Source organism: Callospermophilus lateralis, chromosome 1 (assembly GCF_048772815.1).
Source record: "Callospermophilus lateralis isolate mCalLat2 chromosome 1, mCalLat2.hap1, whole genome shotgun sequence".
NCBI classification, from domain to species: Eukaryota; Metazoa; Chordata; class Mammalia; order Rodentia; family Sciuridae; genus Callospermophilus; species Callospermophilus lateralis.
Window position 1 is genome coordinate 203711055 of NC_135305.1, and position 26846 is coordinate 203737900.

Genomic DNA, 26846 nt, shown 5'->3' on the forward strand with positions numbered 1-26846 from the left:
TGGGAATACCAATCAGTTATTTTTAGAATGCCTCTCACCTGGTATTTGTCTGATATTTTTCTCACAACTAGACTGTGGTTATGGGGTTTTGTGAGGAAGACCACAAAGTCCTATTCCCCACACATCATAAGAAGGAGCATACTACTAACAGGACACCACTGTTGAGTCAGCGTGACCACCTGTCTGAGGGAGTGTTTATCCGACTTCTCCCCTGTGAAGTTACTCTCCCCCTCCCCACACTCTACTCCTCAGAAGGAAGTCACTGGGAGAACTTACTCTACCTTTCGAGAGTGGAGATCTACATAGTTTGGAGTTCTTCTGCATGGAAGATTTTTCTCTTCTTCCCCCTGTATTTCTTTAGTTATTCGTTCACATTTATTTATGTCAACATAGATTCACAGACGTTTATTTTGTACTTTGGACTGTAACCCAATATTACTTTATTTTGTTGACCAAATTGCTCCGGCTTTGATCACTGGGAACTTTTCAGTTGACTTCTGTGTCCCTTTGACATGAACTCTATAATTATGCCTCTAAAAAAAAAAAAAAAAAAAAAAAAAAAACAACACTTTCCTTTCTGGCACTACCAACTGTTCAAGGCTCATCTTGAATTTTATCATTTTGCCATGCATATAATTCTTTAGCCTCTTTATTTGGGTTATTATTTGTTTTCCTAGTGCATACCCTTAGTTAACAATATTACTGTCTCATTTTGATAAGAAACACACAATTGTTAAATTTTTAAGGGTAAATATTAAAGAAATAGAAACAGATTGTAAAACTTTCAAAATAGTTAAGAATGGAGGAAAAGAACCCATAAAATATGTTTTGTTAAATAAAATTTATAGGAGCCCATTGCTTTGGAGCAAATCCTAACAGTCTCCACCATAACAGACCACGATGGATTCACTCATGCTAAGTGCCACCCGATCATACTGACCCTTTGAGGGCTTCATCTGGATCTGGAATGCCCCCAAAGACCACGTTAAAGGTTTAGTCCCTAGCTAGGTGCTGTTGGAGCTCTGTCTCTTAATTGGAGGTTTTAGGTCATTGGAATTCTGCCCTCAAAGGACGTCGTGGGAAGCCGGTCTTCTCTCTTTCATGCTTAGCGGTGAGATGAATGGGCTTCCTCCACTCTGTTCTCTTGCCATGCAGTGGTGCTGCCTCACCACAAGCCCAAAACAACAGGACAATCAACCATGGCTGAAACCTTCAAAATTGAGCCCAAATAAACCTTTCTTCTTTTTTTTAATTTTATTTTTTCTTTTTAGATATACATGACAATAGATTGTGTTTTGACATATTATACATACATGGAGTATAACTTCCCATTTTGGCGGTTGTACATGATGTGGAGACCTTTCCTCTTTAAGTTGATTATCTCAGGTATTTTGTTATGGTAATGCAAGGTTGATCAATACATTAAGCAGAAAAACCTTCAAATAGAAGATATAAAACTCTCCCTGAAAATAGGAGATTTGCAGCAACCCATGAGAAGAGCCCCAGTCAACCTGAAACAGCTTTAACTCTTACATAGAAAGAAATGTAATGTTAACAAATCCACTATTTGTATTATTCTATTTCCTTGTTCCCAAACTTAGTACATTATAAAAAATAACTGTTCTGCCATATTCAGAGGAATGCTTATGTATTCTGTAGGGGAGATGCTGCCTGACTCATGAATTACTAAAAGAAGCCAACTTGATTTTTAAACTAGATTTGCTAAATTTTGTTTTAAAAACATATCTGACAAATTTCAGAAAAGGAGGGTCAGGGAAGGAAACAATGATCTAATCAAGCTTCATCTACTTGTGTATCATTTCCTTTGCTTGGCACTGTGCAATCTGGAAGGAAGCATGGGATGATGGATCTGCCTGAAAGCACAGTTTGAGTTCTTGTCAGGAATAAGACGACCCTTTCTGCAGCATGTCCAAGATCATCAGACAAAGGCATTCCTGCTCTTCGTTCTTGGCTGTGTTGTCAAAATGTCAGTCCATGTTGACTGAGGTGGCTTTTTTGTCCCATCACATTCTGTGATTCAAAAAATGAAAGACACAAGCACTTTGTCCTGTTCCTGAAAAGTCTTTCTTCATCAACTTGGCTAAGAAATAGACCTAGACCTTCCTTTATGAGCCTATTGCTGCTAGTCAGCTTTTCCAGATGGGATGAGTTTTTCAGGAGTAAAGTAATCTCTGTTCCTCCCACTCCCTCCTTTAAGTCAGCCTCATCATTTCCAAGTTCTACCCATTTCTTACTGGTGTCTGTATTCTTAAGCCTGGGTAAGAGAAACAGTCTATTCACAGTGGGTCAATGGATTTACTTTGCTCAATGTGATAAATTTAGAAACACCAGGAGAAAAATATTCTACTGTTGGAGCTGAGCAGTGCAAGATTGTTACATTTGTTTTCTTCTCAGGGTCCTTGCAGAAACAGCTGGCCCTGCTTGTCCTCACTCATCTCCAAGTGTGACATAAAAAACAATATCTAAGAAGTTTCTTTACAAGCTCTGCTCTTTGCTTTGACAGTTTCCAACACAGGTGAGTGCTAAAGCTAAACAATGACCAATACACATACTGGTAATAACAGGATAGGCCTCTATGTTATCCTGTTAGGGATGGATTCCCCCAAGGTAGCCAATGAGGCAGTTTATTTGGGAATGATCCCAGGTAGAGTAGCAGAGAAGCAAGACAGAAAAGGAAGGTAGCCAATGAAGTGTGTTTTATCAAGTACAAATAACTGGGACCTTATCACATGAAGGTAGTTTGGGAGCCAGAATAGAACATACATTTCCTGAAGGGATGAGGGAACAGGGACTTCTGGAACAAGCTCTTCAGTTCCCCAGAATGTCCAGGCCACTGCCTTGAGCACAGCAGGGTTTTATAGCCAGAGAATGCTAGCAAAAGAGATGCAGGTGCTGGCAGCTGGTACTGGCTGTTCATTACAACTGTATGGCTGCAGGGGATGGAGGCAGAGCCCCAGTAGTGTCCCCAATTCTGATCAACAAGTAATTATTTCAGATGTCATAACATGGTGTAATGTTTGTTCCTTCCCTGACCATATATGGCATCTTCCTTTGGTAATAGGCTCCAACTCCTACTCGTACTAGTCGCATGACCCAGCAGGGCCAATCATATAATCACATGCTTCCCAGTGAAGCATGAAGCGGAGTAAAATATAATCTTAAAATTTGATCTGATGAAACAATTTTTATTTATAAAACATTTTCCAAATAAATCAAAATATATTAGGTGTGTATGTCCATTTCTCATACCCCATATAGCAACAATGCTAGCTGAATGTCAAAATCTGCTCTTCCCTTCTTCCCAGTTGCTCATTTAGACTCTATTTCCCAACCTCCCTTGCAGTGAAGTGTGGCCATGTGACTAAGACCTCCAGCCAGAAGTGCTGGCTCATCAAACCCCTCATACATGTCCCTTCATGCTCTTTCCCCAATCTGAAATTGGGGTGACCATGCCAAAGTGACAGAACCATGTCACTAAGATGGCAGAACCATGAGTAGCCCAAGTCCTTGAATGAATGAATGCAACAGAGCTCCTCTACCAAGCTAGAGTCAATTTGGACTGTTCCTTTAGCAGTATTGAGACCTTCCTCTTACATTCTAGGTTTCCTTGTTACTTCAGTTTAGTTCACCTACTGAGTATCTGCTCTGATGCCTCCCTTGAGCCTCCATGGACACAGCATAAAGAATCCTAACTCAAGAGAAACAAAATATACACATGTGACGGTAGGAAAGTGGGGCTAGAACCATGTTGGCTCATCCAGGAAGATGAATGCTTCATGAGTCAAAAGGGAGGAGACAGAAAATAATAAAAAACAAATTTATATTAAAATGTGCTAAATTTTAAGAACTAGAGAAGAGTAACAGGCATTTGGAATGCTAGGGGGAAAGAAGTATCAGTATTAAATGAGATGGCTCAAGGAGGCCTGTTTTGGGTCTGTTGTGACTTAAAGGACTCAACCAGAACTGTAGGGGAGGAAAAGTTTGAGGGCTCATGGTTTCAGAGGCCCTAGTCGGGTGGGCTCCATTCCTTAGGGCTCAGGTGAGGCAGAACATTATGGTGGAAGAGTGTGGCAGAGGGAACCAGCTCACATGGTGATCAAGAAGCAGACAAAAGACTCTACTCTCCAGATACAAAATATATACCCCACAGCCACGCCCCCAATGAACCACTTCCTCCAGCCACACCCACCTGCCTCTAGTAACCACTCAGTTAATACCATCAGGGATAAAGTCACTGATTTGGTTAAGGCTATGACCCAATCACTTCTGTTCCAAACCTTCTTGCATTGTCTCACATGTGAGCTTTTGGGGGACACCTCACATTCAAACCATAACAACCCTTCACTGAGAAGGTGAGAGGAAGCTCCATAGCACATGTGCAAAAAGAACATTACAGGCAAAGGGAAGTGGCATGGTAAGAGTTATGAGGTGAGAGTGTTCCTGGCATGTTTCCCTTGAGTTAGGATTCTTCACTGCTCCTGTGTGGTGAAATGAATTGGAAAGAAGAGAAAATGAGCTCAGTGGAATCAGAGAAGGAGACCATGTTGTTCTCTTAGACCACTGTAGAGATTTTTGCTTATAAGGGAAAACATTGGAAGGTTTTGAACAGAGGAGGTACACATTACTTACCCTTAAAAAAAAAAAAAAAAACCTGAACCCAGGGTCTTGCATGTGCTAGGTACATACTCCTGAATAGTTTCCTAGGGTTGCCATAATCAACTATATACCCAGCCTCATTTTACTCTGATTTTATAGTATCATAGGCTCTTATGTTGACAAAATACTGAGGTTGGGAGGATCAGGGGAGTAAGCAAGGATTTAGGAGGCTCTTGCAGAAATCCGGGAGAGATGATGGCAGTTTGGTCCAGATTGGAAGCTGCATAGGTGGTGAGAAGTAGATTATGGATTACATTTTAAAGGTAGAACTAACAGCAATTCCCTGATAGATCAGATATGGGGTGGGGGAAAAAAGAGAAATGAAAAAAGATTGTAGGGTTTTGGGCCTGCATATCTGGAAGGCAGGAGTCTGTGGGAGAGCAGAGCATGGTGGAAGACCTGGAGTGCAGTCTGGGAGTGGTAAGGTAGAGACACCTATTAGACATCCAAATGGCAGTGTCAAGAAGTCTGCTTATGTGATCTGGAGTTTGGGGGGGGGGGAGTCTTGGCTGGAGATATAAATGTGGAAGTTATCTGTAGATAAATGGCGCTTAAGGTCTTGAGAGTAGATGAGATCACTACTGGAGTGAGCGTGGTGGAGTATAACTTGCTAGAAGCCAAGTTAAGAAAGTGTCGCCAGTGTACAAGTGACAGAAGTTGTGTCAAATGCTGCTGAAGATCAAGCAAAAGAGAAGACAGGGTGGATCCCTCAGTGTAGCACTGGGAGGTTAGTGGTCCAGACAAGAGCCTGGGTGACTGGGTTTAAGGGGGAAAACAGAGGAGAAGAATTGGAGACTCTGACAATAAGCAACTCTTTTAAGGGGTTTTGCAATAAAGTAGAGCCAAGAAATGGGATGGTAATTGGAAATGGAAATGAAGTCGTTTTCTTTTCAAGGAAAAAAGTAACAATATCTTGTTTGCTGGTGAGAATATGCCCAGTAGAGAGGGAAAACTACTGGTGGAAGAAAAGGTGGGAATTATTTTTGTGATGTACCTGAGTAAGTGTCTTAGTTTCCTAGGGCTGCCATAATCAACTGCTCCACACTTGATGGCTTAGAAAACCAGAAATTTATACTCTCACAAATCTGGAAGTCAGAAATCAAGCTTTGGCTAAGATGCATTCCCTCGGAATGTTCTAGAAGAGAATCCATTTATTACCTCTTCCATCTTCTAGCAGCTAATGGCATTCCATGGCTTGTGACCACATCTCTTTTTTTCTGCCTTTATATCACCTTCTATGTCTTTTTCTCCTCTTCTATCTGTCTCAAATCTCCCTTTGCCCTTCTCTTATTAGGATATTTATTAGTGTTCCTTAACTCAATTCAAACTAATACTTTATTTGTAATAATGTCTATTTTCTACAAATTTATTAAATACATAGAAAAAATATATATAAAATATATAAGTATAGGGGCTGGGGCTGGGGCTCAGCGGCAAAGCACTTGCCTAGCATGTGTGAGGCACTGAGTTTGAATCTCAGCACCAAATATGAATAAATAAAAAACAAGCCTCTATCAACAACTACAAAAATATTTTTTAAAAAAAAAATATATATATGTAGGTAGGTACCAGGAATTGAACTCAGGGGTACTCAAACACTGAGCCACATCCCCAGCCCTGTTTTGTATTTTTTTTTAATATTTATTTTTTAGGTGTAGATGGACACAACACAATGCTTTTATTTCTACGTGGTGCTGAGGATCGAACCCAGGTCCCGCCCATGCTAGGGGAGTGCTCTACCTCTGAGCCACAATCCCAGCCCTGTTTTGTATTTTTATTAAAGAAGGGTTTCACTGAGTTGCTTAGTGCCTCGCTGAGGCTGGCTTTGAACTGGCTATCCTCCTGTCTCAGCCTCTGCGCCACCGCGCCTGGCAAAAATATTTTTCTCTGTTTGTTCCCACATAGAAACTCTGATTGTTTAAGAAACATGGGTTTTAATTAGCCTTCAGTTATGCAAAGTTACCTCTTCCATATTCTGCAGCTAATGGCATTCCTTGGCTTGTGACCACATCCCTTTTTTCTGCCTGTACACTTCACCAATTGACATTTGGGGACACACTTATGTTACAGTGGGGTTTTAGCATGTTCCTGAAGTTTTACTGGTCGCAGTAGTAGCAATGGAGGTGGAAGCCATGGGAGCCCAGACTTGTATGAGATGGCCTTGAAGTGGTCTGGTCTTCCTCGCCCCCATAGCCACTCGCTATTCCTGATAATCCACTGGAGTCCATCCTCCACACAGCAGCCAGAGGGGAATTTTATTTTTTATGTTTATTTTTTGGTACTGGGAATTCAACCCAGCGGTGCTTAACTACTGAGCCACATTTCCAGCCCTTTTAATTTTTTAATTTTAAAGAAGGGTCTTGCTAAGTTCCTGAGGGCCCCGTTAAGTTGCTGAGGCTGGCTTTGAACTTGCAATCCTCCTGCCTCAGTCTTTGGAGCCACTGGGATTATAGGATTGTGCCATCAAGCCTGGCTGGATGAGGCTTTTAAAGATGTGAATTTGATCATGTTATTCCTATACCTAAAACTCTTTATTCCTTCCTTTTTTTTTTTTTAAATACCATCAAGGCCCATGGTCTACCTCTTTCTTGAAACCCCACCCACCACAGCTCCAGCCATGGAGGGTCTTTCTTACCTCTGGGTCTGATGCTACCCTTTCTCCTTGTATGACTGGCTCCTGATCTTCCTCTGAATCTTAAATGTCATCTCCTTAGACAGGTCCCCCTGATCCACTAATCAATCATAATCCTCCTGTTATCCTATTTATGCTGCCTATATCCTTTTATTCTCAGAGCCTCTCACAAACTGATTGAATATGGTGTGTGTATGATATTATAGAACTACTCTCCTGGACAAAAGGCACACTATAGGCAGGAATGTACCTGTTTTTTTCACTATTCTTTTAGCCTAGCCTCTTCCAGTGCCTGCCATTAGCAGATGCACACATATAAAATATTGTTGAAAAATAACTTATGCAACTTTTTCTATTTTTTTTTTTGAGATGGGATCTTGCTATGTTGTCTAGGCTATGTTACTAAGTTGTCTTCAACTTCTGGGCTCAACTGATTCTCCCATCTTAATCTCCTGAATGCTGGAACTACAGGCATGTGCCACCATGTCTGCAACAAATTTTTGTGATTTTTTTTCTGTTATTGATCCACACTACCATTTCATTCATTCTGTGTCTACTGACAGAGCATCTACTATGAGCCAGGAGCTGTATTTGGTACTGGGAATGCAGCAATGAAGTAAGTAGACAAAAATCCCAGACCACAGAATGCTTTTTTGCTGGTGACTCAGGTATCTTTGATGTATGTCTCATGTCACATATTAGTCCCCCCCGCTTTTTTTTTGTTCAGCAACCAGTTGAGACAGGAATTGGTAGTTAAATACTCCATATTCAGTCTTGCATTCTCCCCAGTTCCTCAGAATTCTTAGTCCATGGGACTAAGTCCCAGTTGCTCAAAGAGTTTATATACTCTAGAGTAGGCTTTCTCTCTTTCACTATTTCATCCTTTCTGCATCAAATTCCCTTTTCCACCCCTATTCCATGGACTCACTTCTCATAAGAAACTTCTTGTCTGTAAGTCCTTTTCCAATACTGCTTTGGGGGGAACCCAAGGTATCTCTTTTTGTTGAGTCATTTTCTTCATTTTCACCTTGGGTCCCTGGTTGCATTTCAGGTTCCTAAATGGCACAATCAGATATACTTTGTGTGTCTTCCCACGGTTACTAACTCAGAGCCTGGCAAATATCAATAAATGTATGTTGATTTTTTATTTGATTCAACAAAAGAATACAGTGGCTATCAGTGGCTCAAGAGAAGCCTGTCATTTCTGGTGCAGAGACCTCTGCCTGATGTTGCATAAAGCCAGGACATGCCAAGGAAATTACTGTTTTCTCTTTGATGTAGCCATCCTGCTTCCTTCCTGGGATGTGTTCCCTGTACCTTGCCTTCCAGCAGCAGCAGGTTAGCAGACGCTCCAACTAGCTCTTGAGCTTGGGCAGATTTAGAGCTGGGGCACTCACTTAAGAGGGTTCTGCCTGCCACCTGCTTCCTCCCAGCTGGGGTGAGAGAGAGGGAAACTAGCCCCTCCTCTTCAGGGGTAGGATCTACATATCCTTCAGTTGGTACTGGAAGCCAGATGTCAGAACCTTGTGCTGGAACAAGGCCACTGTCAGGCACTCAAATGAATTGAAAGACTTCAACATTCTGTACCAACCTTGACTGAATGCATATATAGGAAGTGACAGGCAGCTGGTGAAGGTGCAAAGAGTATAGGACAAGAGTTGTAGTTATGGGTTTACCACTAATTTTATTCTTGTATGGTCATGTACCACTTTTCTGCCCACAGTTTCCTAAAAATGAGAAGGTTGAATGAGATGGTCTCAAAAGACATCCCTGGCTTTAGTATTCTTAAATTACGGAACTGGAAGGAATCTGATCTGTCAGTATATTTCAGATAGTCTATTTTCCACTCATTAACACCTCTCTGTTGGTTACAGCATCATGTCTATTCTAATTCCACTATGAGACTGACAGCTCTAGCCTATTTACTCTTGTACATTCTCAGGCAGTCACACCTGTTTACATACAAACTTAGCACATTTTTGATGATATTTTGTAATTGAAATTTTTCTCAAGATAATTGTAGATCCACATTCAGTTGTTAGAAAAAATACTTTGCTTAGTGTTGTTTCCTCCAATGATTATATTTTGCAAAACCTTAGTATGATGTCACAATTAGTATGTTGATAAAACTCACCTTTCTTATTCAGATTTCTCCAGTTTTATTTGTAATCATATGTGTCCAAGTTCTACACAATTTTATCACTTCACCATAATCAAGAAACTTAGTTCCAAAGTCCCAGGATCCCTTTTATAACCACACCTACCTTTTTCCTACCTAATTTCAGACCCCACTCGATTTTTTTTCAAAATGGTTTAGAAACAAACTTGAACTTACAGAAATGTGTCAGTGCACCCTGTATCCAGAGCACCGATAATAGTTTGCCTATTTGCTTTATCACCTTTTGCTCTCAAGATGTCTTTTCTCCTATAATGATGTAAGCTAAGTTGCTTGCATCATGATCCTTCACCCCTTAATGATACTTCGGTGTGTATTTCCTAAGAATAGAGACATTTTTGTATATAAATGCAGTATAAGATATCAACGTTAGTAAATTTAACATTGATCCAATATTTCAATCTACCATATGGATTTCTATTTTATCAATTGGAATGTCCCTTATAACACTTCCTCCTGCCCCACTCAGGATCTAGTGCAGGTAACACATTTAGTTGTTAGACTCTGGCGCTTTTAAAATCTGAAACACTTCTCAAGATTTCTTTTGTCTTTCATGACACTGAAGAATATGGCCCCCACCCCCTTTTAGTAGATGTTCCTCATTTTAGGTTTTTCTGAGGTTTCATCATCATTGGATTCAGGCTATGCATTCTCCTGAGTATACTGCAGAATTGATGTGTCCCAACGACATGTTACCCATCTGCTATTATTAGTAATGTTAACCTTGAATTGCCTAGTCAAGATGTTGTCCACCTGCGCTTTTGCATAGTTACTATTTCCCCTTTGCTACTAATAAGCAAGTCGACAGGTTCCAGGCAAAAATCTAGTTCTCAATAACATTCTCCTTAGAGTTAGTATCTATTAAGCTCCCCACAATCAATTTTTACTATTTACTTGATCTCAGATCTTTTTCCAAGATGGGAAATTAAGTTTTGTAGGGTTTAGTTTCCTTGCGTCTTAGATTCTAGTCTGAGTCCTCTCCAAGTCCTCCCAATGTCCTGTACATTCTCTGAGCAGAGATGAGGCTGGAGACTTAGACTAGGCAGCCTCAACTGGAAATGATCTAATGTGGGCTGTTCCCGTTAAACCGTCCACAAGTGATTTGCATAAGAGTGTGGCCTGGGAGCGCTCACTTCCTGGATCGTTTCCTGAGCTCCCCTCCTCTGCCCAACCCCACCTTTACCCTTACTCTTTGGTAGCATCTTGTTCAGATTGCCGGTCCGCATTCCCCGTCTCCCGGGTCAGCACGTCCAGGGTGTAAGCCTGACCCTTGCGTTCCCTAGGGACGGCCGACCCTACAGAAACCCAGCGTCCGGATTTCCACTGCATTCACTACATACACCCCGAGCGCGGGGCAGGTCGCCCCGAGCGCGGGACAGTCCCATTCTTTGCTTTGACTCTTAGATCGACACCGAGAAGCGCCAGAAGTAAATAAATGCTCAGGAGAGATGCGATAAGCTTTTCTCGACCCAGATATTTCCAGGACACGTCTACGTGCCCGGCGGCGCCGGTAAAAAACACCTGGGTGGCTGAGGGCTACCTGGAGAGGCGGAAGGGGAGCGGCTGCGCGCGGCTCAGACGCGCCCGGGGCATCCTGGAGGGCCGCCCGCAGGTGGCGGCGCGGGGAGGGCGGGGCCGGGGGAAGGGAGGGCTCGGCGCGTCGGGCGGTGACGGCAGCGCGGAGGGGAGGTGCGAGCCGCCGGCCGCGGGGAGCCATGGCGAGAGGCCGCGCCGCGGCGCCCGCTTCAGTGCCCGAGTCCGCAGCAGCGCCCCCGGCCGCCGCCCCCGGACCCACCCGGCCGCCGCCCCGGCGCACCCCGAGCCCGTGACACTCGCGCGCCGGGAGCGAGGCGCCCCGGGAGAGGGCCCTCGCGCGGGAGGGTGGCGCGGTGGACTCAAGTGCATCCCTAACGCGCCGGGGAGTCTCAAGCACCCCGTCGACCCCCAAGTCCCGGATCCCCAGCCCAGGAGCGCCAGGTCGGCGAGCGATCGACCGGAGGAGGCGGCGCCGAAGCCGAGCTCCGCCGCCGGTGTCCTGGTGCCGCCCGGCCGGCTGCAGCGGAGGGGACCGGAGCCGCCGGGCGGCCGGGCCGGACCGAACACCAGGCGGAGGCAGCGGCCGGGAGAGCCCCGCGCTGGGATAGCCCGCTTCAGAGGCCCCGGGACCTTGTCTGCTGCGGGGCCGCGTTCCGGGCGCTTCTTGTGGGTAAGCCCGGGGTCTGGAGACCCGTGCTTCAGGCGCATCTAGCGCGGGGTGGGGAAGGACGCGGGTGTTCCGAAAGTGGCGGCGGGAGAGGCTGGGCCCGGGCCCCTGCGGGTACGACCCTTTGCATTGGCCGCACCTGTCGGAGGCCCTTGGGGGCCCAAAAAGGTACCCCTAGGGTATCATGTCGTCCACGATGCGTGGCCTGGATTCCGGACGCTGGCACTCCCGAGGTGACAGTGAGGCGACCTTCAAAGAGCCCAGGGCTGAGCCAGGCCAGAGCGCGGCAGCACCCCGATTCCCACTCAGAGGCGTAACTTAATGCAAATTATATCTGAACATGTCAGGGACCAGACATTATGGCCTTATAGGGTCCCCCTAGATATCCTGAGAACTAACAAGTTCACTTTGTCACTTTTTTGACCCGAGTTTTAAAATTCTTTCTAATCTCCAAGGTCAGCCTTTTGCAGGTGAAAACAGATTTAATGAAATGAATTGTTTATTTTTATTTTTTGGTAAAGTTGTGTTTAGGGAAGCTTTCAAAGTTAGGCAACCAGGAACTGGATGACCTATCGCTTAAACCTTCCTGTTTGAGAACACTGTCGCTGCACTTGCTCAGACACAAATTAGCGTCCACTTTGAGAGCCTGCAAAAGATGAGTGTTTAGGCCTTTGATTTTTATTTTTTTCTGATGTGTTTCACCAGAACTTTGTTTGCTTCAGTGGAATGTGTAAACCTTATCAATACTGCCTGCAGAGTGTAGCCAGGACTGGTACCCTTTTCTGCAGGGTCTTTTGGTGGTCTGGGGGTGAGTCTAAGCAGACACTTTAGGGAAACAAGGTAGTTCCAGTATTCCTTCTGATTTCCAACAGCAAGAGGGAGGTGGCCAGACTGCATGCACTGGCTGATCAGCCCTGCTGTGGGTCTGCAGGGGAGAGGATTTCCCAAGACAGGGAGCTTAACTGGGAGGTTTTCTGAGAGGTAGACCTAGGGTGACAGATGGCTGTTTCCCTCTTAGGTCATGTTTTAGTGCTCTTTGATCTCTGACTCCAGCTTTATCACAGAGGAGCCCAGACAAGTGTAGAGCCCCTGGGGAGCTGAGTTGGCTCTGGGTGATGCTGAGCTGGGTTAGAAAGCCCAAGTCTGGGTGCAGGGGGTTTGGCAAGAGCTGAGTTTCAGCTTGGCCCCGGCACCAGAGTTGTTTCCTGTTTGATGCTCCAGGGACCTGTGGGATTCAGTTTCCCATGGAGAGCTGAGCTCTCCATGGAGGGTGTCTCCATCCTGGCTCTTGCTTTTGCTCCTCACTCCGGTGAGTTAAGGACACTGGCCTTGGAGTGGGATTAAAATTCTGTCTCCTTGCTCTTGCTGTCCTTACTGGGTATGTGATATTGGGCCCTAACTTAATATCTCTAGCTTGGCTCTTTACCCTTCTGGATTGCCCCTTCCTTACCAGCCCCATGTTCCTCCCCCAACCCGCCAAAACCAAATTGAAATGTTGTAAGGATTAAGGAGACAGTGTTTTAAATCAAAGTATCCATAAAAATTTGACTGAATGACCTGGGAGGGTTTTTGAGTCTCATTCTGACTTGACTATGTGACTTAATAACCTTCTCTGAGTCCCAGTAGGTATAATAAAGCAGGTGTTAGAGTAATTATTATCTTTTTTTTTTTTTTTTAGTTTTTTTTGTGTCAAATCAGATAATGTAAAAGGGCTTTGAAAATAATAGAGCATCATTCACATTGAAAGGAGATCTACACTTTCAGTTTCCAAATAACTGCCCCGCATGGTTTGCCATCTAACACGGCCTTTGTTCCTGTCATTGCATTTGGAGGCCCTGCCCCTGACTTTGCACGCAGTAGGCCTCTCTGATTGTTTGATCATTCTTGGATTAGCCATCTGGGCTCCCCATCTTGACTTCATGCTCTCAAGGTGAAGCTTGAACCTTGGGCTCCTCTGCTTCATCCACTGTGGGTGACATGATTGTTCTGTTGCCTCATATAGCTCATGAGAGAGCTGGGGAGAGTGAACAGACAGGTGGCCACTTTTCTTCTCCTGTAGGGCTCACATGAGGAAGGCATTGGGTGGCGAACAGTTTACTTAAACTCACTGCAGGTTGCATATATTCACTCATGCCTTTTTAACACTAGATGGTTGGGAGGTTTGATAAACTTGAGGTAATGTCATAATGATCAGTCTCTTCAATAGATGATTCTGTGACCCTTGTGTCAGAAAATGGACTCTGGGTACTCATTTATATCCAATATGCACTGTGACTTTTGCGAGGGAAGACAAAATCATGCTTCTTTTTGAAGATGGAGATGGTAGGGGGAACTGTCTTCATATGAAGAGACATGTGGGTTCTTAGACTTTATAGTCTTAGATTAGTGTCTGTCACACATAGAAACACTGTCAACGGGCTCCTTCTCCTTTTCTCCTTCTTTCTGAACAATGATTCCTATTCTGACCTGCCTTCTTATTAGGTGTATCCAAATGGAAGCCACTTTCAGTATTGAAAAGTTCAAAATCTTAGTGAACAGACTGTACATAATAGCATGTATATACATCTGGATGTCTCTGAGGTATGATGTGCAGCTTCTTAAAGAAAGGCTTTTGTTTTATAAAGGGCTGTGTGGCATTATTCATTGGGAAGCCCTGCTTATTATGTGATTGTTAGTGTACCTGAGTGGAAGAGAGTGAAAGGGAAGGGGACTCTTAAATCCTTGTTTAGGCTCTGGTTCGGCATTCTAGGAAGGACTGCTCCCCACCCTCAACCTGTTTGGTGATCAGTTTTTCTAAGAAGCAGTGGACATCCACTTGATAAAGACTGACAAATGGCAGTGACTTCTCAGGTGGCCACTAACATCCTTGGGAGAGTTCCTGGTCTTAGGGTGTGAGGCTGTGAAATGGATTATGTTGATGCTTCTTGAATTTGTCCCTATTACCTTCAGGGCAAAGAAAACCTGAAAAGGGAATTTTGAGAGCTTAGCCTGGGGTTTCTAGCATTTTTCAGTGTTAACTGAATAGTTCCTTTGATCAGAATAGAATGAAGGCTTCTTATTTATTTATTTATCTATCTATCTATCTATCTATCTATCTATTTATTTATTTATTGAGACAGGGTCTTATTATGTTGCTCAGGGGCTCCTCCTGCCTCAGCCTCCTGAGTGCTGGGACTAAGGTATATACCATCACACCCAGCTTGGATATATCTTGTTTTAATATGAAAATATTTTACTGTCAGAGTCAAAAAGCACTTGAAGATGCACCTTGTCTTCTTGAGGTCCTGGGAGAGCCCCTCAGCTTGAGCATGTGCACCCTAGTTTGGGAATCCTGGAACTCAATTTCTAGGGTCTCTTCTAGTTCCAGAATTTATTAGGACATTCAAAAGCAGAAGGCAGTCTATTCAGAGGAATTGGATTTTGTATAAATATCTGAAAAGGATGCTCCAACATTGAGGGGAAATAGGTCTAGTAGTAAATTTAAAAACTGCCAGAATATAAATTGCCTGGATTTCAATGTTAAGTAAGATTATGCTAGGGGTATTCAGGGGACTTTAGAATCTTTCTTTAGAAAAAAATTATTTGAAAATAACCATGAAAACGTGGATTAAATGGTTTGACATTTTCAGAATAGCATCTCTTTAGCTTACCTTTCAAAGCACTTCATTCTTATTGCATTCCTTAATGATTAGACTTCTTTACTAGATAGCTGCTTATGTTGATTAAAAAATGCCACTCTCTCTTGACTTATGTTCACACAGATTAGCTGTTAGGAAATCCTACATCGAGTTACAATGCCACAGGCTTATTTGTGTCTCTTAAAATGGATATTAGCTAGGGATATGGGATTTTATTTTTTCTTTCTTTCTTCTTTCTCCGGGGTTTGAGAGAAAAAGCACGAATACATGTGGAGAACTGTAGATTTTCAGAAGTTCTCCACTGGTTCTTTTGGTGGTTTGGTAAAAATCAATCCGTCCTTGCCAGTGGTTCTTTAATGTCAACAACACACACTATGAGTCTGAATTTTTCAATGGTAACTTAAGTTTTGCAAAAAAAACTAGAATAGATATGATCTTGTGTAGACTTGCCTCCTTTTATTGTGGGTCATTATCAAATAATTTCTCATTTTGAATGTGACCAAAGATAAAATGTCTCCCTAGAATGTAGGAGACATCACCTGTCTTATGGAATCATGAATTTGGACCTTGAGGAGCAAGTGAGCAACAAATGTAGAAACCATCCTTGAATTTGAGGACCACTGGGAAACTTTTGGAGAATGGGGAGGACAATTTCCTTTGATCTCCAGGAGCATCGACTGAGGATCAGTGTGATGAATGACCACAAGACAGCTAATCTGTTTATGCCAAAACTTCATGGTGGAATCAAGTGTCTGTGTTCTGGCGAGAACAGCAGTGGGCAGTGGAAGACAACAGTATTTATGGGGGGGGGGGTACCTTGAACTTTGCTGTTTCTGCATGACTTTTAGTTCCCTTTGTCCTGGGTCAAGCTGATTGCAGCTACTCAAAGCAGGGACGGTGGGCCAGCTGCAACAGCATGACCTGGAAACTTCTTAGGCCTGCAGAATCTCAGGCCCCCACACCTGCTAAATCTGAGTCTATACTTTAAACATGTCCTCAGGTGGGATGCTTCTTTGTGTGTACAGAGATGCATTCTTTTTAAAGCCACTTTGCAGATGTTGGGAAGAGCGAGTGGCAGCACACACATGCTCCCTTTCCTGCTTGAGAGAGCTGGTTCTGGGTGTTTCATTCAGCCTCCTGTCCTGCAATGAAAGGAAAGGGATTAGGGTTTCTTAGAAAAGATTGCTGGACCCATTCTCTCCCCATCCTCTCTCCTTTAATTCTGTGCAGTGAACTGTAAAATGGGAGGATCTAAGAGGGAACAGACACGCTGTCATTCTAAATCAGTTGTGAGGAAAACCACCATCAGCCGTTCACCCTCCCCTCCCTCAACACACACCCAAAACTTTGGGTGATATTTTTAAGTTAATGAAAATATGTCAGAGCAGGAATAGACATTTTCTAGTAGTAGATGCACCCACCCACCCACTCTTTGTTGAGCAGATCTGAAGTGCTGGGTCATTCACCCTAATTTCGAGAGATCACAAGCACAGAGTGACAGAACGGGAACTAGGTAGAGAATAAATAGATCTGAGCCCAGCACATGCCTCCCATCATGCCTTCCCAGCAGGTACAGAGCTCTCAGCCCCCTCTGTATTCCCCACACTGTGCAGATGGGAACAAAAAGACCAGTCTTTGTTAAATTCTTCTTTTCTTGCCCCAGAGGTGTCTAAGTCCCCTGGTCTGAGAGATAACAGGATATCCTTAATGCAGTGACTATTATTCCATTTTTTTTTTTAAACCTGATAAAACATACATATCCGTATTGACCATTTTAACTACTTTTAAGTGTACAGTTCGGGTAGCCTTAGGTCCATCTACATTGTTGTGCAGTTATGACCACCCTCCATCTCTAGAACCTTTAGTTTTCCCCAACCAAAACTCTGTATGCATTAAACACTAACTCTCCCCATTTCTCCAGCCCAGCCCCTGGCAAACCATCCTGTTTGCAGTCTCTGTGAACTTGGCTGTGTTGGGTACCTCATGTAAGTGGAATTGTATAGTATGGCCTTCTGCATCTGACTTATTTTACCTAACAATGTCCCTAAGGCTCTTTCATGTTGTAACATGTGTCTGAATTTCCTTATTTAATTTTTTGGTTGTAGATGGACACAATATCTTTATTTTTGTTGTTGTTGTTTGTTTTTATGTGGTGCTGGGGACCAAACCAGGGCTTCATGCGTGCGAGCAAGCGCTCTACCACTGAGCTACAACCCCAGCTCCCGAATTTTCTTTTTTTTTAATATTTATTTTTTAGATGTAATAGGACACATTACCTTCATTTTATTTCTTTGTTTTTATGTGGTGCTGAGGATCGAACCCAGGGCCTTGCACATGCTAGGCAAGTGCTCTACCACTGAGCCACAACCCCAGCCCCCGAATTTTCTTTTTAAGATTGAATAATATTCCATTGTGATTATATGCCATATTTTGTTTATCATTTCATCCACTGAGGGACAGACACTAGGGTTTCTTCCAACTTTTGGCCACTGTGAATAATGCTGTTATGCATGTTGGTTTACAGAGATCTATTTGAATCCCTTTCTTTCACTTCTGGCCATTTACCCAGAATGTGAATTGCTGGATAATATGATAATTCTATGTTTAATATTTGGAGGAATTGCTGTGCTGTTTCACCAATGGTTGTTATCATTTCACATTCCCACCAGCAGTGCACAAAGATTTCAGTTTCTTCATATCCTTACTAACACTTATACTGTGTGTGTGTGTGTGTGTGTGTGTGTGTGTGTGTTTGTGCAATAATATCCATCCTAATGGGTGTGAGGTGGTTATTTCTTTTGAAATATAACCACTTTTCTCCCTTCATCCTGGTATTTTCCCAGCACCAGTCATAGTCTGCCTTGCTTTGAGCTGGGGGAAATTCCTGAAAAGCAATGGGATATTAGGAGTCCTTGCTTTGACTCACGCTCCTCCTGATTACTATTAAACTCTTGGGGCAGTACATTTAATTTATGTTAATAAGTGCAGAGGGATGTGAATAAATATGATTCCTAGAAGCTGCAAGTGTTTGAGATCTTTCCCTCCATTCTTTGCCCTCATGTTTTATATTTTAAATTGGAGTCAGTTGATGGATTAAAGAGGAAAGAAAGGTAACTCAGTAAACCAGTATATTGATTTATTTTTTCTTTTTTTGGTGCTGGAGATTGAACCCAGGGCTGTGTGCAGGGTAGGCATGAGCTTTACCACTGAGTTACATCTCCAATCACATTTCATGATTCTGAATATAGAATTCTTACAATGACTTTGATTCGCCTGTTGGACTTTGAATTTGAGTTGGTGATTTGGTATCTCAGAGATTTGGAAATACAGTGAGAATATCAAGGGCCATTTTTTTTTTTTTTTTAATCAAGTGAAAGGTCTAAAGATGTAGGTCTTATCTGCACTGCAGAAATTCAATCCTGAGAAGAAAATGGGAGGTTTACTTAAACTAAAGGGACAGGAAGATTCTTGTCGTGTTACAAAGTTAGAAATTGTGCCAGGGGATGTAAAACACCAAGTAAACAAACAAAAAACCAAACCTGTGATTGAGGACACACTATAGTGATTTGGAGGGAGGGTGGGAAGAGGAAAAGGAACAATTTGCTGTATGTATGACTCACCAGTTTGGTCTGTGAGTGACATAGCTGGAGTCAGACTTTCTGAGACAGCTGGTTTACTGGCTTTCAGGATAGAGGAGAAAAAATAAAAAAGTGTCCCTCAGGCAGAGGGTATATCATTTCAACTTTTGCATTCAGAATATATTTTAAATAAAATGCTGAGTATAATGGGTACGGTTCTGGGCTGTAGCTTTGTTTTCATTCATTAGTTAAAAGATAAAAAAACTTAAGATTTAACAGTCTGGATGAAGTGCAGCACACCATCCATATATATGAAGCGTGTTTCTTTCTTTTTTCCCCCTTGAAGATTGCTGCTTAGATGTGTAAACCCAGCAAACCCCTGCCCCAAATAAACAAACAATAACAACAACAAACAAATCCTGTTTCTATTTGCCATTCTGGGTATTGAACCCAAGGCCTTACACATGCAAGACAAGCACTGTACCCTGAGTTACATCCCAACCCCCAAACTCCTCTTTCTGTAGTGCCTGAATCATTGCCTGGTATGTTTACCTCATATAGTTATTAAGAAGATTACATGAATTAATACACGTGACCAGCTCCAGCAAGCATTTTGTGTTAGCTATTATTATTGTTGTTAGTGGGCTCCTTCTGATCCATTCATCCTCACATAATTTTGGAGCATCACTGTACGCCATGCCCTGGGGGAGTGTGCTGGCCTTTACCTTTGTAGCACTAACCGGAAAAGCCCCTGTGGCCTAAGGCATTGTGTGATGGATGGTTTTTGCTCACTGGATGACTAATTTCCCTGCCTTGGATCTCAGAAGAAAGGGTTAACTTTGCAGTAGTCCCAAGGCATTAGAAAATTCCCTTTGTACTTGGTATTTGGACACAAATCTCAAGACATTCCAAAGATCTCTTGTGGGAAAAAAATGTAGTTTGTTATTATATATTTGAGAAAACAGCTTTCTGTTTGAGAAAAACAAGCAGAATGTTTTTATTATTACAACAGTGGGTAAAAGGCGTGAAAAAGCAAATCGTTGGGCAATAGATGTTGTTTATTCTGTACTTGGAAGATAGGAAAGTAGTTTACATAAAAAGAAAACAGATTACTTTAGTACAAGAGGAATGTTTTAACCACTATTGAATGTTACCTGGTCTCCTGATGTTAGAAATGATAGAAAGGAATGAAGACAATTATAAATATTTCTGGGACTTTGGTTATCTTATGATCAATTCTTCATGGTATACTGAATTTTCTGTTTGTTAGGAGGCAGCATGGCAGAGATCAATAGCAAATTCGAGAATTTCCCTCACAAACTCAGAAGCTGCATCCACATTTGGTCGCTAGGGTAGAAAAAGGATAAAGTTTGCAGAGTTCCCAAGGGAAGGCCCATGGCAGGTCTGGGTGGCATTAGGAGAAGTGTCTGGCTTCACTTTGGGAACATGTCCCAGGCCAGTGTATGGTGGGTGCTTGGCCTCCTTTACCTCCTCTGTGACTGAGCCCTGCCACAGAAACTCTGGCTATACTCAAGGTGACAGGGTGGTGACTTCAATTGGGAGAGTTAGTGATGGAAGGAAATGGGTGTGTTTGAGTGGGCTGAGGAGAAAAGCTGAGGCTCAATTGCTGAGAGGGGTGGTGGAAGGAGGAAGGGGCAGAGCCAAGGGTGAGACTGAGGTTTCTGAGTCAGACTGCAGTAACTCAGTTGTATCGGTGCAAGGACCCAGAGGGCACTGTTTAAAATGTGCCATGAGGTGCTCCTGAGATTTCCAAGTGGAGATGTTCAGGGAGTGGGTCATTTGAGACTGACACTGGGAACGGAGATCCAAGTTTGAGGTGAGGGATTGGGGACCGTACTGTGGACACTGTAATGGTGTAAGGGTAGAAAAACTTAGAGGAGGAAGCAAAGTCTGGGACTAGATCAGAAATGCTGGGGGTGGAGGTGGGGGTTGGGTGGGGGCAGGGGTGGGACAGTTCTCTTGGCAACAGGTTGCTGGAGGCCTAATGAGATAAAGGCTAACATGTCCTTTGAGTTTGTTTATATGTAGTAGGTGTGCAAATATTTGTATCACTTGGTTTTCCATTGTTCAGAAGGGATGTTGGCTTAGCCATTTTATAGCAACCTGTTGAATACAGGAGTTCTCGTGGTGTTCGTAACATTTTGCAAGTTTCCTTGCCAACACATCTATGCTGTCTCTCACAGATATTTATATTTTATGGATTCTTGAAATTAGCCCTGAATATTGTACCTTTTTGTGATTTTTTTTTTTAATATGACTTACTTGGGGTTTTATAGTTTGCATTCTTGGATCATGGTAAAATTAGAGAAATTGTAATTTGCTTGTTTGAGCAAGGAGACCTCTGCAGTCCCCATGAGAATGGATAAAACAAGAAATTTGACAACACCAAGTGCTGAGAAGGGTGTGGACCAACTACAAGCGTCACACACTACGTACAAAGAATAGCCACTTGGAAATCTGTTAATATTTATTACAGTTGAACATACGCCTTTTGACCCAAAGATTTACTGACTTCTCCTGGTCAAGTAGTCAACAGAAACAGGCAATTATATACCTAGTTCATAGCAACTTTACTCACAGTAGTCCCCAACTGGAAACAACCCAAATGCCATCAATGGGTGACTCTATAAACAAATTGTGATGTAATCATATACTGTGGTATTCCTCAGAAGTGAAAAGGAGAGAAGCACTAATACCTGCAACAAATGGATGAATGTTGCAGACAGAATGTTAAGCAAAAGACACCATAAACAGAAGTACTTACATATGACTTTGGAAATAGGCAAAACTTTCCTATGGTGATTACATAAAAAAGTGCATTCACAGTGTAAGATGTACATGTTAAGTAAAAATTAATGGGGTTCATTCAGTGTGTAAGAAAATGGAAGGGTCTAATTGATTTGTCAACTATCAGATAGTAATGCAAAAGGATGTAAAATATTTCTTCCATGGAATTTCATTATTCTCTGACTTGTGTTTTCCATACCGCTTACCCCTTAAAGGCATTTAGAACACACACACACACACCCTGGTAGATGGTCTTGGAGGCAGCTGTTGTTCAGTCTTTGGGGTAGTTAATGAAGCCTGGGTATTGTCTGTCTGTCTTCGGGCTGCCTAAGGATGTATTATTTTTATTAGGGGCCAGGGCTTGGGCTAGGGTGAAGCTATTGAAGGCACTTACCTAGGGTACAAAATTTAAGAGAGGGTGTCATAAACTCAGTAATTAAATATTTTTCGTGTGTGTGTGTGTGTGTGTGTGATGTTGGGGATCAAATTGAGGGCCTTGCTGATAGTAAACATGCTCAACCACTGAGCTGCACCCCCAGTCTCAGATAAGTAATATTTTAATACAATACTTAAAAAACCCCCAAGTGCTAACAAAATCCATGATAAACAAAATATAAAAGTTAAAAGACAGGATCAGTATTTATGTATTTTCCTTTTGCTTCAGGTGCCCAACAGGGTTCGGCAGGGGCCTAAAGATGGAGCTAGGGGAATCTCTGAGACTTGACCTGGATGTGAGACCTAAAAAGAGGGAAAAGACAAGGTTGGAAGGACAGAGACTGAAGTTGTGATTGATTATGTTGAGGCCTTTCAGGGTTTTATGAATGCAAACAGCTGTGTGGTGTCTTGCAGAGGGATCTTCTCAGTGTACTAAACATTCAAGAGAATGACCTATGAAGTATTTATGGTAGCTCTTAAATAGTGGAATCATTGTCTTTGAATTTTCACAAGTTTTGTAGTTTCCATAGCAAGAGTGATTCACAACTGATGTTATAAATCAAAATATGGAACTGTTAAAGGTTTACATAACTCATTTAGGTAACTTATTATTATGGTATTAACAAGGAGTAAAACACAGTCTTTCAGTATGTAACAGTGTTTAGCAGTAGGGAAGGTTAATGATTGCTCACTTCTAACTCTCGTGTGATTTTTTATTGCATAATTACCTGCAGGCAGGAATGGAATTTAGTAATTTGTTAACCTTAGTACCGCATGCCTTACAAACCCATCCATGCTATTGCATGTCACCAAGTGCGGGTTTTGAAGTGTGGCCACCTTTGTCTTTTTCTGGTGAATAAGCCTCATGTTTCATATCCACTTGGCCCTTCGTGGCAGTCAGGATGTGTTGCTGGACCAAGAGTGAGAGATCCCAGGTTTCTCAGCTCCTCTTCCAATTGCTATGGAGACAGCCAGATCAGTGCCAATTGGAGTCTCCCTTTGGCACTTCCAGCTCGGCTTCCCCTTAGAGGCTGAAATTCTTCCCCGTTCTGTGCTTAGGTGCAGTTTCTTAAAATGATAGCGGGCCTTTAAAAGTGTACTGTGAGGGCTGGGGATGTGGCTCAAGTGGTAGTGCGCCTGGCGTGCTTGCGGCCTGGGTTCCATCCTCAGCACCACATACAAACAAAGATGTGTCCGCCAAAAAAACCCTAAAAAAATAAATAAATATTAAAATTCTCTCTCTCTCTCTCTCTCTCTTAAAAAAAAAAAAAAAAAAAAAAAAAGTGAACTGTGATAGGAATTTGTTTCAAGACTTGCACAAGTGAGGGTTAAAACTTCCCAGCCCTGTGAACCACTTCTTTGTTGACCTCCCGCCTTCTTCGCCATTCTCCTGCACTACCTTTCCTCCTAGCAACACTTCTCAGATCGGAAAGGCTGGGAAAGGCCCCTGGGTCTCAGACTTGCCTCCCCAGACCTGGAGTTCCCTGCGCTTCTGGAGGGGGCCATACCCTGGCAACAGGGCGCACTGGGGACACACTGGCCTCTCCTTGTATTGTGGAAAGGGTTTTCATTAGGAGCTCCATTTCTTTAATAGATCAAGGGTTGTTCAGATCTTCTTTTTCTGGTTGTTAGTTTTGGTAAGTAGTCTATCTCAAGGACTTTGTCCCTGTGATCGGTGTTGAATTAATTGGTATAACTACTATTCTTTTATTTCCTGTAAGATCTGTAGTGATGTCCCCACCTTTGATTTCTGATATTTGCCTTTCTTGTTAAGGAGATGCCTATTCAGAGGAACTGCTGAATCCGAGTAACTCAGCCCAGGAAAGCGGGTGGGAGTGGTTTCTGGAAGGAAAGAATGGAGGCCCTGGGGGAAATAAAGCCAGGCTGGGGAGGGCGGGCGGAAGGCGGGACTTTCCCCGGGTACCTCCTTTCTCTGGAGGAGCTGCCAAGGAAGGAGCAGTCACGTGGGCGGTGAGCTCACGCGGCAGAGGACACCAGCTGTGCTATTATTAGGGCTCTTAAAGTCAGCAGCAGATGTTATTAGGCGGAGTTCCAGGCTTGTTCGCTTCCCACATATGGCATAATACAGTACACGGAACAAGAGGGGCTCTAACACCAGCTTCTCCATGACATAGATCACTATTCTTTCCCCAGGAACTTTCCCTTCCTCTCTCTGTGCTTTTCCCCTTGCGTCTCTCCTAGTCTCTGTGTGTGTTAAACTCCCTGCTGTTTTCTCACTTTCTCCCTCACTCTCTGTGTTTTCTCTTCCTCTATCCTGGGCTCTGACTGGTTTTTCTCTCCTCTCTTCCTTTTCTTTCTTTCTCCCCTCAGCCCTTCTTTCTCTGTCCTCCCCACTTCTTCCTCTGTTTTACTGTGTTCTCACTCTTATCTGTGGATCCACCTTCTACTTCCTCCTTTTCTCCTTTAAGGGCATTTTCATTTAACCCCATGTGAAACTAGAGCGGGGACATAGTGGGACAGGAAGAAAGTTCGCCCATCTTAGATTAAAAGAGAATCTTGACCTTTTCATAAAAAGTGTTAGGAGTGTAGGTAAGTGAGGGTGGCATGCACGGTGATCTTTTTGACAAGGACCTGTTTGAATTGTACAAGCAGTGGCAGCTGTCCTGTAGGACCACTTTAACCTGAACAGACTGGTGAGCCAGCCTGGGTCACACATGATTTTCGCACACCCATTGTGTGTTGTTAGTTGACCCATCACCTCTCCTGCTGCCATTGCCCTGGTTCTTATTGATCAGCTTTATCAGAAAGTTTCCATGTGGCCTCACCCTCTCTCCTCCCTTTTAGAGTAACCACATGGCTCAGAATCACAAGGTAGAATCAATGTCAAACTGATAATAAATTATTGCTCTGGGGGACTAAATTTCTACAGCAAATGAGCTGTTAGGTGAGATTACCTCAGTGTATACTCTAAAGCTCAGAATGATGGCACCTTTAGTATGGAAAGTTTCCTACTTTTTATTTTGAAATGCAGGTGTTTTGATGTTAATTTTCTAACTATGACAAAATTACCTGATCATATTTATATTTCAAAAATAATGAAATAATATATACATACATTAGGGGTATTTCTTATTCTAAGTTGCAACTTTCAGAAGCACCTTTTAAGAAAACTTTCTATAATCTGGGCATTTTTTTCTTTAAAATAAAGTTAAATATTTATTTTGGAAAAATACTTTTGGATTTAAAATATTGCTCAGTTTTAAAAAAGATTGGGAAAACAACAACAACAACAGCAACAACAACAAGCCAAAAATTTAACACTGTAAGGTCAGAGTGAGAAGAGAGATCCTGAACTGGGCAACTGAATTCAAGAGTTCCTTTCTCCTACTTCAAGAACAGTCCTTTACTTCTTGGCTTTGTCTGGAGAAGGGGGATCTTAAAGGAGGAGGCCTTTCCTTGCATCAGCAGCCACTCCTGCTTGTACAGACTAGTGGATGTGGGAGCCAGAGCTCCCAGCTTCCCCGGGCAGCATGGTTACCTGCAGTATTCAGGTGTATTTGCTGAGTGGTTTCTGCTTATTCCAAAAAACATGTGATCCTGACCTCATAGATCATCAGCTGATAAGAACCATCTTTGGTTGGAGTCAGGGGTTTCCTGGCAAAATGGGTTGATGAATGATTGCTTAGTATATGTAGAGTGGCTTTCCTGGGCCAGTCATTACAGTGTGACATTGACCACAGATGTGACAGACACACAGATGACTAACCAGTGTAGGCTGTGGTCCCAGGTAGTGACTAGGGGAGAGGACAGAGTAGTGGCAGCAAGGCATCTCTTGGAGGTTATGGGACAACAGAGACTGAATAGAGGGGAATGAGCCTTGGGAAAATATGGAGGCCTGGCTTCCCAGGCAGAGCAAACAGCATGTACAGAAGGCCCTGCAAGAAGACCAGTGCTGGCTGGAGGGTATAGGACTTCAGGAGAAAAGATGTGAGGGAGGCCCTGAGATGATCAGGGTAGCTACATCCTATTAGCCTGCCAGGCCTGGTAGGAGTTGAGATTTTAATCTATGGGTAATTGGAAGCCGCTGGAGATGCTGAGCAAGGGGAATTCCATCGATTGATTGACATTTTTTTTCGGGGGGGGGGGGTGGATACTGGGAATTGAATTCTGGGGGTACTGTATCACGGAGCTAAAGCCCAGGCCCTTTTTAAATTTTGAGATAGGATCTCCATAAGTTGCCTACACTGGCCTCGAACTTGCAATCCTCCTTCCTCAGTTTCCCAAGTCCCTGAGATTACATGTATGCACCACCATGCCTGGCCAATTCCATGTGGATCTGTGCCAGGTGAGGTGAGGCAGGAGTGGAAGTCTGAGAAGGGGAGCGGTGGTAGCTCAGTGGAAGGGTCTGATATACTCTTGGGGTGGAGGCTCAGAACAGCTGTACATATGAGAAGTCCTTGTAGGGAGAGCCTCGCCTGAGACCTTAGATCTTATAGACATTCTCGATGGATTTTGTAGAATTAGAGCATATTTGCACAATTTAAAAATGCTGGTGTTAATAGTCATACGTGATTGTTTTTTGTTCAGGCAGTTACCAGGGACTGCTTGGGGTCCAGTTGTATCAAAGAAGCAAGTGGAGGCATCTTTATCTCCAGGGAGAGTCAGAATTGAGAATGTTATTTTCTTTTGTTGCTGAGAAATTACTTTGCAGAAGTAAGATGGTAAATCTCAGACTTCG

At 43.0% G+C, this 26846-nt stretch overlaps 1 pseudogene; it reads left to right on the forward strand.

Annotated features, from left to right (window-relative positions):
* Positions 1-26846, forward strand: part of LOC143399675 (uncharacterized) — an 83571-nt pseudogene that overhangs the window by 10738 nt on the left and 45987 nt on the right.